Here is a 13,943-nt window from a genome sequence, read left to right on the forward strand (position 1 = left end):
AAATGGATGGATGGCTGTTTAATCAAGAAAGTGCAAAATAGTGTAGTGAATTTGGGTTCTTGGGGTTGTGCCCTCGCCACTCCCTACCCCGGTGCGTCCCTCGCTACATGGGCTCAAACCCAGGTCTCCGGTGTCGCTCAACAGGGGTCTTGTCGGCTGAGCTCAAGAAAACCTTCCTCAGGAATGGGCAGCCAACATGTCTGTTATGCACAGAGGCATCTTCATTAATTTTTCCTGCTTTAATTTGCAATCCTTAGCAATGGGCAGTCCCATCCTACTACTGCCACCAATGTAACAGATTCAGGTTCTAGGGCTTATGCCCTCACTACTCCCCCCAGTTTGTCCCTCCACCACATGGGCATGAACCCAGGTCTCCACTGTTGCTTAATAGGGGGGGGGGGGGGGTCTTGCCAGCTGAGCTACAGAAGACCTTTCTCAGCCCAGGCGGCCAACATCCCTGTTATGCGTAGGGGCGTATTTGTTACAATAGGATAAGTCGGGTAAATAGCACATAATAATAACTTGTAATAGTACTCTTCTGGACACTCCGTTCAAAGTGCTTTGCAGGTAATGGGAACTCCCCTCCACCGCCACCAATGTATAGTATCCACCAGGATGATGCAACAGCAGCCATAGTGCACCAGTACTCTCACCACATACCAGCTCTCAGTGGGGATGAAGAACAGAGTGATGAAGCCAATTCATAGAGAGGAATTATTAGGAGGCCATGATTGGCAAAGGCCAATGGGAAATTTAGCCAGGGCATTGGGATAACACCCCTACACTCTTCTAGAAACGCTCTGGGATTTTTAATGACCACATAGAGTCTCGGTTTTACAGTTCATCCGAAAGACAGTGCCTTTTCACGATATAGTGTCCAGGTCATTATACTAGGCATTAGGACCCACACAGACCACGGGGTAAGTGCCCCTTAATGGCCCTACTAACACCACTAACACCACACCAGCAGCGACCTTAGCTTTCCCAGTTACACATATCATCAAATCATGAACAAAACATAGCTGCCCTTTATCACAGTACAATCAGAATTCATTGCCTCCATGTGCACAGAGCTACTAACATCTACACCAGATTGCATGAATCTTCAGCACATCACTGAGCGGATCTGTTTCTTCTCAGATATTATAGTATTCTACTGAGGGGTGTTTCTCTGAGTCTTTAGCTAATTAATGAATTGGAATCTATGAATTGGCTTAATCATTCTGCTCTCCTCCCCACTGATAGCTGAAGTGTGGTAAGCATTCTGGCGCACTATGGCTGCCATCGAATCATCCAGGTGGATGCTGCACATTGGTGGTGGTGGAGAGGACTCCTCATTACCTGTAAAGCGCTTTCAGTGGAGTAACCAGAAAAGCGCTATATAAGTGTAAGCAGTTATTATTATTATCCCTGTGTACTTAAAATCTGTGAGCAATTCATTGCACATTGAAAGTAAATTGTTTTTCACCACTAGGGTGCAACATGATTTAACTACAGTCTTTAACCTAAATGTGAAAAAATGCATTAATACGATAGAATGAATGATACTGAGACATCTCCTGACACAAAATGGGCAGGGGTTATAACACAATGGTGTCATGGTTGTTGTTCATATAATTGTTCAACTCTTGCTTTAATTGGAAGCAGGAGACTGAGGTTTTTCAGAGAACATGGTGTTCTTTCATAATTTTTTGTTTTTTACTGTCTCTTTCGTTCTTGTTTGAGGTCATTCATCAATAGGTATTAACATTATTTGGTTATTTTTCTTTTTATGGTTTTTGAGATAAGAGACTTTCAAGAGGGTTTATTAGAAGTTAAATATTTAGCTGTGAGAATTACAACATAGCTCAGCAGCTATATCTTGAATTTTCTTTGGCACCTACAATAGTCGTGCCCAGCTCCGGACCCAAAAGAACAGTGTATCTGCTGGTTTTCATTCCAGCTGAGACCTACAGCTCCAGTGCTAATTGATCACATAATTGGTCTGCTTGCTTATTATGACCATTATTTAATTTCAAAGACAATATTTTCACAACATCAGAATACAGAACTTTATGCAGCCACTTCTCAATTTCTGCTCCTGCCTAAACAGATCTTACTAGCTGATCAATTGATGAACAGACATAGGTAAGAGTGGCACAGAGGTGTACGACACAATCCAGCAATGTTGCCTTCTAGGGAGGTTCACTTGGTTACATATGAGGCAATACACCTAAATAAGGGCAGGTCAGAAACTCAAAACTTACTATTGGGATGATATGTATTACAAATCCTATTAGACCTTTCAAGAGCTGAAAGCAAATGTACAAATATGCCCCAGATTGAAAACTGTAATCAATTATCCCGCAATTAAGAACTTCAACTGGAGCAGAGACCAGAAGACAGTGTCCCTCTGGGACCAGGGTTGGGAACTACTGAAGTACAGAATAATTACATGCCAGCTTCCACTCCAAACACAGGCGGCTCCTCCACAAAGATGTTAAAGATGTTTCAGCTTATTGTAAGAATATACAGCTTAAAGCTTTTAAAACTGTCTTTGACAATGAGAGACATTCCATGATTAATGGAATGATCAATGATGAATTGTGAAAAAAACAGTGTTAGGACAGAATTTGTACAGATAAAGGACTCTGCTCAGACTGCATTTTGGGCTCAGTTGGCTAGAGACTAACTAGCCTGAATCCTGGCTAGCTAGCTGTGACTGAGATTGTCACTTACAGTACAGTAAATGATTGGTGTCATGCCATGACCGTGCACCAAAGGTAGCTGCAAGGGGGTTCAGGTCTGATTCCAAATGCCTGGGGTTGGGGAATTTCGGAGGTTCCTGGAGACGCAGAAATATTGAGGCGTCAGAGCTCACTTGAGAGCCAGAAGGCTGAAGGGGTGGATCTCGCCAAGAAGCCCGTAGGCTAAAGGCATCAGAGCTCACCAGAGAAGCCCAAAGGCTGGGTGGGTCAGAGCTGGTGACCATGACAGTCACTGCAGCAGTCAGTCAGGCAGTCACTGCAGACGTGGGCTGCCGGCTGTTAGTTGACTGGTGAGCTGCTGACGTCTCCGTTTAACTGGTGCGGAGACCGCCTGCTGGTGTACTGTGGAGCAACGGAGCTGCGGTGGTCTCCACAACGCCCTGAACTGCTGGCCCTGCAGGTGACTGATGGCGATGTCGAAACCACGGCAGACTGATGATCCAGTGGGGACAGCTGTGTGGGGACTGGGTGCCGGCGTGTACCGGACTGGAATACTTTTGGAGCGGCAGCAAGGGGTTGGTGTCACGACTGTACTTAATCAGACACGAGCCCTTTCCAATTCTCGCAAATGCCGACACTTGAAATAATTTTCCAATCACGCCCTTCGCTCATCACCGCACCTTCTGCTTCCCAGAGTACTTAAGGGCTCGTTACCACCACCACAATGCTCAGTATTGTTTTTTACCAGTGGAGCTCTAAGTTCTCGTCTTCAAATCCTCGTAACTGTCTAATTCCTGAACCTCCGGCTTCCCGACCTGTGTTACGGCTTTGACCCCGATGCTGATTCCTCAACTTGGCTGACTGGTGAAGCCCTTGAGACCGCAGAGGGCCAGGCAGGCAGGAAGGCCGCCAGGTGGCTTGATAAGCAATAGGGTGACCAACAGTGCTGGTTTGATAAGCAATAGGGTGATCAACAGTAGCAAGAAATGATTGTTACCCTACTGACCCAACGATTACCCTCAACACTTCCTTTTGTTCGCTGGGATACGCAGCAGTCTGAGTAATCGTATCATAGGCCAGGAGCATCTCTTTCGGTCAAATGAAGTACTTTAACAAGGATTTTTAAATGACCTTTAAAGAGTATAGCAACACAAACTTAGGAATTTAAGTGCCTTGTGTGGATAATACATAAACTGAATCCAAACCCAATAATTAAAAGAGTGATTTGGAAGAACACAGCATTACTGATCGTTAGATTGACTAGTCTCATTTTTTTGGGGCGTTTTGTGGTCAACAAAAGACAAAAACCTTATCAATCTAAACCTCTACATTTGACAACCATGAAAAATGTTTTCATGGAATTGTGGTAAAAATGCTCTTTTTAACTCTGGGTAAACAATGGAGATGTTTGGTGAGCACTGGCGTTGGATTCGGAGGCAACATAAATGGCCTTTCAGTTTGTGGGTCAAATCAAAGCCTTCCCCTGTTACCTAGGTCTGAGATTCCTTTGGTTTACCACACTGAAATGTTTTCTTTTCAATTTTTAAGGGTGTCCTCATGTAAAACATTAGCTTACTTACAGAATGAACTCAGTGGTGAACCCAAGTGCCAAGGCATTTTATAGAAAAAAGTAGAAAACAGGGTTTCATTTCAGAAAAGAAGTATCAATACTGGGGTGATGAGTGTGAAGCTTAGTTCACTACCCTATGCAGACGGTATAATCCGGAAGTAAGTGAATAAGGACATCAGGGGAGGAGACGAAGAGGATCAGGATGGGTTGACAGATGGGGGTGTGACAATGGTGATCCGGTGCTCGGGGGGCGTGGCGATGGCAAACAGGTCCAGGCAGTCCGAAAGGGGGAATCCGGGGCTCAGTTCAAAGTCCAAAACCAGGGGATCCATCCAGGATGAAACAAACACCGTTAAATCCAGAACGGGATCCTGAACAGGGACAGGGACGTGGAACAAGGAGATTAAAAACGGAGTGATGAGGCCAGGCGCTCTGAGACCCGAACTCAGATCAGTCAGGACGCCGATCGGAAGCCTAAGCCCTCAAGCCGCGGACGTAGAGCAACTTGATGGTAGGCGGGCCTCCGGGTGTCCGTCTTCCAATGCAGAGTCAGGAATAGCAAGAGCACCAGGCTTAATTAAGCAGGGACAAACATAGGGCAGGTGCACATAATAAACTAAAGTACGAAAGGGCTGGAGCGCCCCTAAGAGGAGGGATTCCAATCGTGACAATGAGAGTCTGTTGAACTTTCTATCATCATATACCTACTACTTAGACTGACCTGCTTATAACTAACTTTCCTCCTGTGTCCCTGATGTATCACAGAAACAAAAATATTATTTTTTATCTGATTCTGTTTTCAAGTGCTGCTGCATGTCACGAAATGAACCAGAGAACCCTATGCAGGTCCCCAGTGAAAACAACTGGGCTAGGCAAGGTCAGTGTCGGTGAAGCAGGCTGAGAGTCGGTTTCCAAAAGACTGAGGCTAGAAGAAATCTTTAGAAGAGTTTTGAAACAGTGAATGAGCAAGGAGAACGGCAAGCTGTTTAATTACAAGAAAAGAAGTGTGGTTTGAGAATGGTATAAATAACAGGTGCAGTGAAAGTCAAGAGCCGTGATTGGATGATTATTTAGTGCTCTGTCGATTCAGAGAATTAGACTGGGCTGGTGTCTGATTAACCGAAGTCGTGGGAGTATGCTGGCGTTAGGACAGTTACAGGTAAGTGACTGATTATGTGGATCATGATACTGCATCTATGCATTCTTGTATCAGTGCATAAGGAGAAGGGTGGATATCACTCCATAAAGAAATCGCTGCTGAAAGAAACAAAAGCTGAACAAACTGATGAATATAAGGTACTGCATTCACAGACCCTGCACCCACTGTGTCCCAGAAAATGTTAATATAAACTCAGAAAGCAATATAGCCCTTGTATCTCTGTTCTAGTTAGGTGCCTTGTGAACAGAAGGCTATAGATCCTGAGTATATTTTACAGGAGGTAAGGGTCAAAGTGAATTATGGGTCACACATTTCAAATGCATTTAATTTAAACTGTAATTATTCATTGAACAACAGTACCCTGCAAAAATGTTCAGACCCTTGCACAATGTTTACATTTTGTAGCTTTATGTAGCTTGTAGTCATGACAATTTAAATTGGCAATTCATATTTGCAATGTACACAAAAATCCACACACAAAAAGAAAGAAATGCATAGAGAGGAAAAATGGAAAAGTAATGGTTGCATACCCTTTGCTGTGGCAAATCTAACTTAATTTAGATGCACAAAATTACCGTATTGAGGCTCACAAAAAATTATGAGGCCTCTGTGTACCAGATGTAATAAATACATCAGTCTCTGTTTGATCTATCAGTCAGGTGGTGAATTTCAAGCCAGGGTTCAACCATGAAGAAAAAGGAGCTTTCAAAACAACTCAGAGATGAACTTGTAGAAAGGCACAGATTTCAATAATATATCTTTGAGCAGCCATGGAGTTAGAAAACTGATTAGGGATATCCACTGTGTCAATAGCGACTTTAAGCAAGATACTGTACATACTTTAGTTCAATGGCAGACACAAGAGAAAATGTCCATAATTCTAAGCAGGCCTGAATGGCAGACTGGCAAGAAGGAAGCCCACATTGGCTTCTATGTCAAATTCTGCATGTATTTTGCAGAACATAGTAAGGAATACGGCAAACATATGTCAGAATTTGTTTTGTGGTCAGGTGAGACGAAACTGGAACAGGTAGGTCTAAAGGCAAAATGTTACATCATCCCAGTCAACACCATCTCTGCTGTCAAGCATGGTGGTGACAACACCATTGTACTGGTTTCCAGCAATGAGCAAACCTTGTCTAGACTGAGGAAAAATGTATGAAGCAAAGTACAGGCAAATATTGCAGGAAAACCTGCTTCAGTCTGTGAAAGAAACCTAAAATGGCTGGAAATTCACCTTTTGGCAGGACACTGACCCAAAGCACAAGGCCAAAGCTACACTGGAGCGGCTTAAAAATAAGAAAGAGAATGTCCTTGAGTGGCCCCATCAAAGTCCTGACTGTATAGTATTGAGAATCTGTGGGAGGACTTCGTAAGAGATCCCCCAGCAACTTGACAGAACCTGAGAAAATCTGCCAGGAGGAATGGGCAAATACTCGTGAATACATATACGTATTTAAACTGGAATTTTATTCTAACATAAGTACGTCATTTTTTGTATGTGTAGGCTAGCATTGTAAGTGGAAGCATATGTTCTGAAAACATGCAAAACGTGAGAAACTAAAGCAACACTAGTCTGTTCTTGTTTTTAATGTTAAACATCAATGTTAAACAGGGCTAGGGAGTCATTGATGCATGCAGTAAAAAAGAAAAGCTTTACCAGCAGAAAATAACATTTTAAAAGTCTTTTTTTGGGGGGAAATAGTGAATAGTTTTCAAATGCTGACTGTAGTAAAATAACGACATTGCATCATACCGGAATGCTGACTTTCTAAAAGCTAAGTCAGTGATGAATGATTAGATCCCTAGACCAGAAGGTTTTCCTTTTCTCCTGTAATGCTTCAATTGTTATAGACTTGGAAAGGAAAACAGTCAATTGATCAAAATAAGTCTAGAGATCTAGAGCTGGCCACCACTGACCTCACCGATCAGCACGACAGTGCTATGAATGATTCCTAATTGGCCTTTTTTCAAAAGCAACAGGGGTATTCTGGTTTTCATCTCTTCTGTGTGCTCTGTTTTCGAGCTGGCACGGTCTGCCCTTGTTTTTTATTTCTCAAACCATTAACAACTGAGGAGATAAACAGCAGAACCTCTGGATTTGGCTGCGCTGAGTTAAATCCTTCATTTTGAGTGTAATTAGAGGGCTTTGCAAGTTTTTTTTTCTGCAGTTGCAGCTCCCTCTGTGAACTCTGCAAAATAATAAAAATTTGTTGTAGGAAGCAACGATACACTAACAGTAAAATAGTCACAATTCCATGTGACATTCACATGAGACATTTTTGAGAGAATCTGCAAACTGTTTCATTTTTAAAATGCAACATCTTAAATACTACTGTATATGAACATCAGTACATTTTTTCCTTAACTAACAAAAAACAGAATGTTCAGAGTGAGTAAAACTGTCCACGTAGGACTTCCAGAAGGACACAAAATTGTGGTAAACAGTTTCCCTTCTAAAAAAGTTAAATGCCCCTGAGGACACATTTAACTAGAAACGTTTCTAATTCAAATACCATTCCTTCAGCAGTCACAGTTATGCAGTCTGCAGGAATTCTGTCACGTGACGTCAGATGTGTATTACTGTAATCACTCACCTTCACTCTGTTCTGACTAAGATCTTATTTCTCCCTGTATCGTCAAGCTCATTCTGTATTTCTGATCACTGGTGAGACCGATCAAATCCTTTTGAAGAGTATTACAATTCCTTTTCTCATTCAAGTGATTTAGGATCAACCCAGCTTTCTGTTTAGGCTCAGTAACATGTTAGGAAACATTTCTTTCACTATCCTATCTAGTTCCCCCTATCCTAGAACTAGACCTACAGTAAGTGTTAGCATACTGTATTATGTTTGTTGCATTTTCTTTGGAGATTATTAATAATGTTTCATAAACATCATTCAGTGAATTTATGGTGACTTTTGCTGATATGACTGTATGCCATGTTATACCATAATTCTGATCACCAGTTTATGTGCGTCATCACTTGAAGTGTGTAAATTGGACATTCAGAGAGAAAATCCCATCCTTCGGATGAGACGTAAAACCGAGGTCCTGACTCTCTGTAGTCATTAAAAATCCCAGAGTAGAAAAGAGTAGGGGTGTAACCCTGGCATCCTGGTCAATTTTCCCATTGGCCCTTACTAATCATGGCCTCCTAATAATCCCCGTCTATGAATTGGCTTCATTATTCTGCTCTCCTCCTCAATGAGAGCTGATGTGTGGTGAGCGTTCTGGCGCACTATGGCTGCCGTCACATCATCCAGGTGGATGCTGCACATTGGTGGTGGTGGAGGGGAGTCCCCATTACCTGTAAAGCACTTTGAGTGGAGTGTCCAGAAAAGCGCTATATAAGTGTAAGCAATTATTATTATTATTAAAATATCTTTCAGTTCATTTTGGTTCACTTTTGTATCTTTTTGTGTTGTTTGTGCACCTGAGTTTATGAGAATTTATGGAGGGCTGTGCCTTTAGCTTTCTATTACTTCAAAACTCTGCATTGACTTTCCTCAACATAAGATGGTATTTTGGTAACTTTAAGCTTCCATTCCATAGACCATCTGCCAACAATTTGCTCTGGGGAAGAGTAAAGTGCTAATTTAAAAAAGTAATGCAGATGAACTCAAATAACATGCAGTATAGGACTCTCAAACTCTCAAATGGTTGTCGTTGAAGATTCATATTCTTCCAAGAATTCCGAGCTCACTCTGACCCTTTATTAAAGAGCCTAATAGAAAAACACTCTTTAATCCAGTATTCTGACAAATAATAATTCAAAAATGACCTAGTGAGATCTAATTATGTAATTACTTAATGATTTATTCACGTATCAAGTTGATGTTTAATAAATTAGATGAAAGTTGTAATACGTTAGCCTGCCAAATACTGAAATGCAGTATATAACCAAACTATTGTAGAATACAGCATAAGGAAACACAATATGAACAAAATGGTCATTTTCAATGATGGCTGTGTAATTTAACATGACATAGGAAAAAGCCCTTAACAGCAACTTACCATTCAGGATTAATGAATCACTAGAAAGGTCTTGCTCAAATTTGCATCTTTTTGTGTGAGTGGAAAATTATTGCGAAGAGGAAGAGTTTCTGTTTGACCTTTTCTGTAACTGGAAGGTCCAGCATACACATTTTAAAAGAACGTGTTTAGAAAGCAGTACATGCCGTGCTTTTAGAAAAATAAATAAATCTTTCAGACGCCCTGACGTAAAAGCGGATATTTTACTCCGTCCAGACACCTTTGACATTTGTCAGCACCAGCCCACAGCAGTGTTTTATAAAAGAGTTCACATACTTTCACAGTATTGTAAAACACGATTTAATGCTTGACACACATGGTAGAAATCATGTGGCTTTTTAGAAGTTCAGTTTGTCATCTTGACAAAACAGATAGAATTGTGGATCAGCAGAAATACGACAGTAGCTAATCGTGCTATTCCTTCCAGTAAGAAGCTCAAGCGAATTTTGCATTCCAGGATAACTGTACAAATCATATCCTTCTAAGACGTTTCATGTAAATTGATTTGTTTTCCAAAACTCACTTGGCCAATCTGTGTAGTGATTGGATTTTTATGTCCATCCATTTTCTAACAATTTTATCCTACCAATACACCTATGCATGACAAAGATGCACTACTAGGGGTTGTGGCAACGGCACAGAGGGTTATAGGATGTGATTCACCATCAATCGGTGAGATTCACACCATCCTCTGTCTCAATAAAGCCCAATCCATCAATCAGGATCCCAACCATCCCGGACACAAACTGTTCTCCCCCTGCGCTCTGGCAAGCAGTACCGGACTATTAAAGCACGAACCACAAGACTCAAGACCAGCTTCTACCCTACTGCAGTAAAAAATCCTCAACAGCTAACTGCAATGCCTTTGACTCAATGTACAACTATACTATGCACTTTTGCATAGTCTATCTTTTGCATAGTTTTTTCATTTCACTATTACATATTTATTGTTGTTGTTGTTGTAACGTACTGTTTATATTGTGTGGTGTTGTCTGCTGTACTGTGTATGTCCCGAGAGATTAGCGCGATTAAGAATTCCAATGTACGTGTACATATGGTTATAAAGTCCTCTACTTTCTCTGTCCTCTTCTTTCTTTATCCAGTAAAAAATAAACAATGAAAGTCATGGCATCCTCATGCCATGTTAAATCAAACTAGTTACGCTCATGAAACCCACCATATCTATTTTAGATCCCATTCCCACCACTTTATTCCAGTCCTGTTTCTCTTCTCTCTGTCCCATTGTCCTCAATATTATACATGAATCCTTGAGCACCAGCATTGTACCAACGGTCCTCAAAACTGCTGCTATTACCCCCGTGCCAAAGAAGCCTAACATAGCTCTTGACAATCTTAACAACTTTCACCACATCTCCAACTTACCCTTTCTCTCTAAAATTCTAGAACATGCTCTCACACTTCAGTTACATAACCGCCTCATGACAAACAACCTTTTCGAGCCCCTCCAATCTAGCTTCCGTCAACTTCACAGCACAGAAACCGCCCTGGTCAAAGTCACCAACGATCTCCTAATAGCTTCTGATTCTGGTTCTCTTTCCATACTCATCCTTCTTGATCTCAGTGCTGCCTTTGACACTGTTGACCATAACATCTTACTTTCTCGTCTCGAGACTGTGTTTGGAGTCTCTGACACTGCCCTCAAATGGTTTAAGTCTTACCTCACTGACACCTCACTGTCACTTTGTCTCTCTCAATGGGTACAGGTCTGAAATTGGTCTTGTCAAGTCTGGTGTCCCCCAGGGCTCAATACTGGGCCCCTTGCTCTTCAGCATTTACATGTTCCCACTTGGTCAGCTTTTAAGATCACATGGCCTCAGCTTTCATTTTTACGCTGACGATACTCAAATATGCATCCATACCAAACCTGACACTGATATGGCTGTCTCTATTCTATCTAATTGCATCTCTGAGATAAAAATTTGGATGACTCAAAACTTCCTTCATTTTAACTGTGACAAGACTGAAGTCATGCTTATTGGTATCCCCCATCAACTTCGTAAAGCCAGTCCTGTAACCCTATCTGTAGATGGCTCTGTACTTGAGCTTCAATCAAAATTGAAAAACCTTTGGGTTATATTCGATTCTGGCTTAACATTCGACCCACATGTACAGCATACTGTCAAAACATCTTTTTTTCACCTTAGAAATATCGCAAGACTACACCCTATGCTGTCATTAACTGTGGCTGAAAAGCTGATCAACATATTTGTATTCTCTCGAATTGACTACTGCAATGCTCTACTTGCTGGGGTATCTAAATCTACTCTGAACAAACTGCAGTATGTCCAAAATTCAGCAGTCAGAATCCTGACCAGGTCTAGTGCAAGTGTTCACATTACTCCTGTCCTGGAGTCCTTGCTCTGGCTTCCGGTCAAATTCCGCGCAGACTTTAAAATCCTCATGATCACCTATAAGGCTTTACATGGCTTGGCACCTCAATACCTGTCTGAACTTTTATCGCCCTCCTCGCAACCTCCGCTCTTCAAATTCTGCCCTCCTTACTGTCCCCCAAGCCCGTCTACATTGTATGGGCGACAGGGCCTTCTCCTGCGATGCCCCCAAGATCTGGAACTCTTTGACCAATGATATTAGAGAGTCACCTTCTCTAAACTCCTTCAAATCCAGACTCAAAACCTTCTTCTTCAGAAAAGCCTTTACTTAACTGGTTCCATTCTTCACCCCTCTGCTCTTCTTAATACCACCTTCCACGGTCTCCTCTATTGTTATTGTTGTATTGTTGTAATTATAATTGTGTCCTATCTTGTGAAATCTTCTTATTTATTGTTGTAGTCTTCTTATTTATTGTTATTGTCATCCTGTAAAGCGCTTTGAGAAGCCACCTTTAAAGGCGCTATATAAAATAAAGTTTTTTATTATTATTATTATTATTATAAATACTTTCAGAGTGACTATTAAATTTCACTAGGAATGACAATGCCCAAGATCAAAGCGTGATGAAACTATTATGGAGCGGATATTTGGCTCAACCCGCTTGGCCGAGGGCCGACCTCCTGGCCATAGGACGAGGAGGCCAGGACCCCCACGCAGGGTGACGAAGGGGTCGCTGCAGAGGTGGAGTTGGAGTGGAGGTGGGATGCAAAAGTCGCATGCCAGGGTGAGAGATATCGCAATGGTATTTATAGTTGTCATGATTGCTACTCCTCCTCTTAAGGGCGCTCCAGCTCTTCCTCGTTCTCTCCCATTACCTGCACCTGTTCCCTATTTCAGTTCCTCCTTAAAAGCCAGACGCAGACCTCACTCCTGGCTCCTCATTGGATTCTGTTTCGTGAGAGCCCGGGGTCCTGCTGCGTCTGGCTCCGTCATGGTTTTAACCTTCTGTTCCTGATCCCCCCCAGCCGGTCCCGACCCGGTTCATGGTTTTAATTCCCTCGGATGGATCTTCTGGCCTTGGACTTAGTCTCCTGTCTTGGATTACTCATTTGGATTTTCTCACGGATTGTTCGCCCCGGACTCACTCCCCCTGGACACCTGCACCCCTTGGACACGCCCCCTGTCTCCATACCCTCTCCTGCATGACTTTTTCCCCAGTGTTTCCTCACAATTCATGATCGGGTCGTCTGCATAGGGCCTGGAAAGAACTGTTTCCTGACAATAGTGTTTGGTGGAGGAAGGATGAAGGGAGTGATTGCTGATTACCGACGGCTGGGAACGATCCAGCGTAGTTGTTGTCATCCCTCCCTAACTTTCGTTATATGAACTCCATTTGTGTACTATTGTACATTCAGATAAGAGCAGATCTGAAGCTAATATGAAATGTTCGATGAAAAAATAAAATTCTCACATGCTACTGCTAAATCAAACGTGTATGTTCTTGCAGCCTTGATCCAATAATAATTCAAAGCACAGCTTGAAGAAAATGGTCAAAGAAAAGGGATTGCATCGTAGATCTTGTTAAAATAATTGAAGTCAGTTCTCGGTACTCTCTTTTTTAAATTGTGAAGAATAACAACATCTGTTCAAGACATGCATTCTATAGTTTTCGAAGAAGTGCAGATGTAGCTGGGAATAAGGGCTTTTTTTCCTTATTAATTTCGTAATTCTTCATAGACTGCAGACATTAGGAAAACCTTACATGCCAACTTTAATGACTGATGGAAATCAATCTTGTTTATTTATTCACTTCTCTAAGGTGAATGAGACATTATTCTAGATATTCCTCTATGGAAATTTCCTGAAGTTTCTTCGTAAAATGTGGAAAAATTGAATACACAATAGAACAGTTTCTTAAATCAAGTGTCATCTTAATGCAAAAACAACAAAATGTTTTATAAATGAGGTGATATTAACATTTCCGAAGCCCAGTATTGCATAATAAAGAAATATACTGAATATACCTGTATTTATCTTTAACAATAAACATGGAATGAGTATTTATTGCACATATACTCCTGGATAGGACAGGAAATAGTTCACCATGGTAAATGGAGGCTGTCCTACCTTTTTTTAGACT

This window comes from Lepisosteus platostomus, chromosome 9, assembly GCF_059453375.1.
Source record: "Lepisosteus platostomus isolate fLepPlt1 chromosome 9, fLepPlt1.hap1, whole genome shotgun sequence".
Lineage (NCBI taxonomy): Eukaryota > Metazoa > Chordata > Actinopteri > Semionotiformes > Lepisosteidae > Lepisosteus > Lepisosteus platostomus.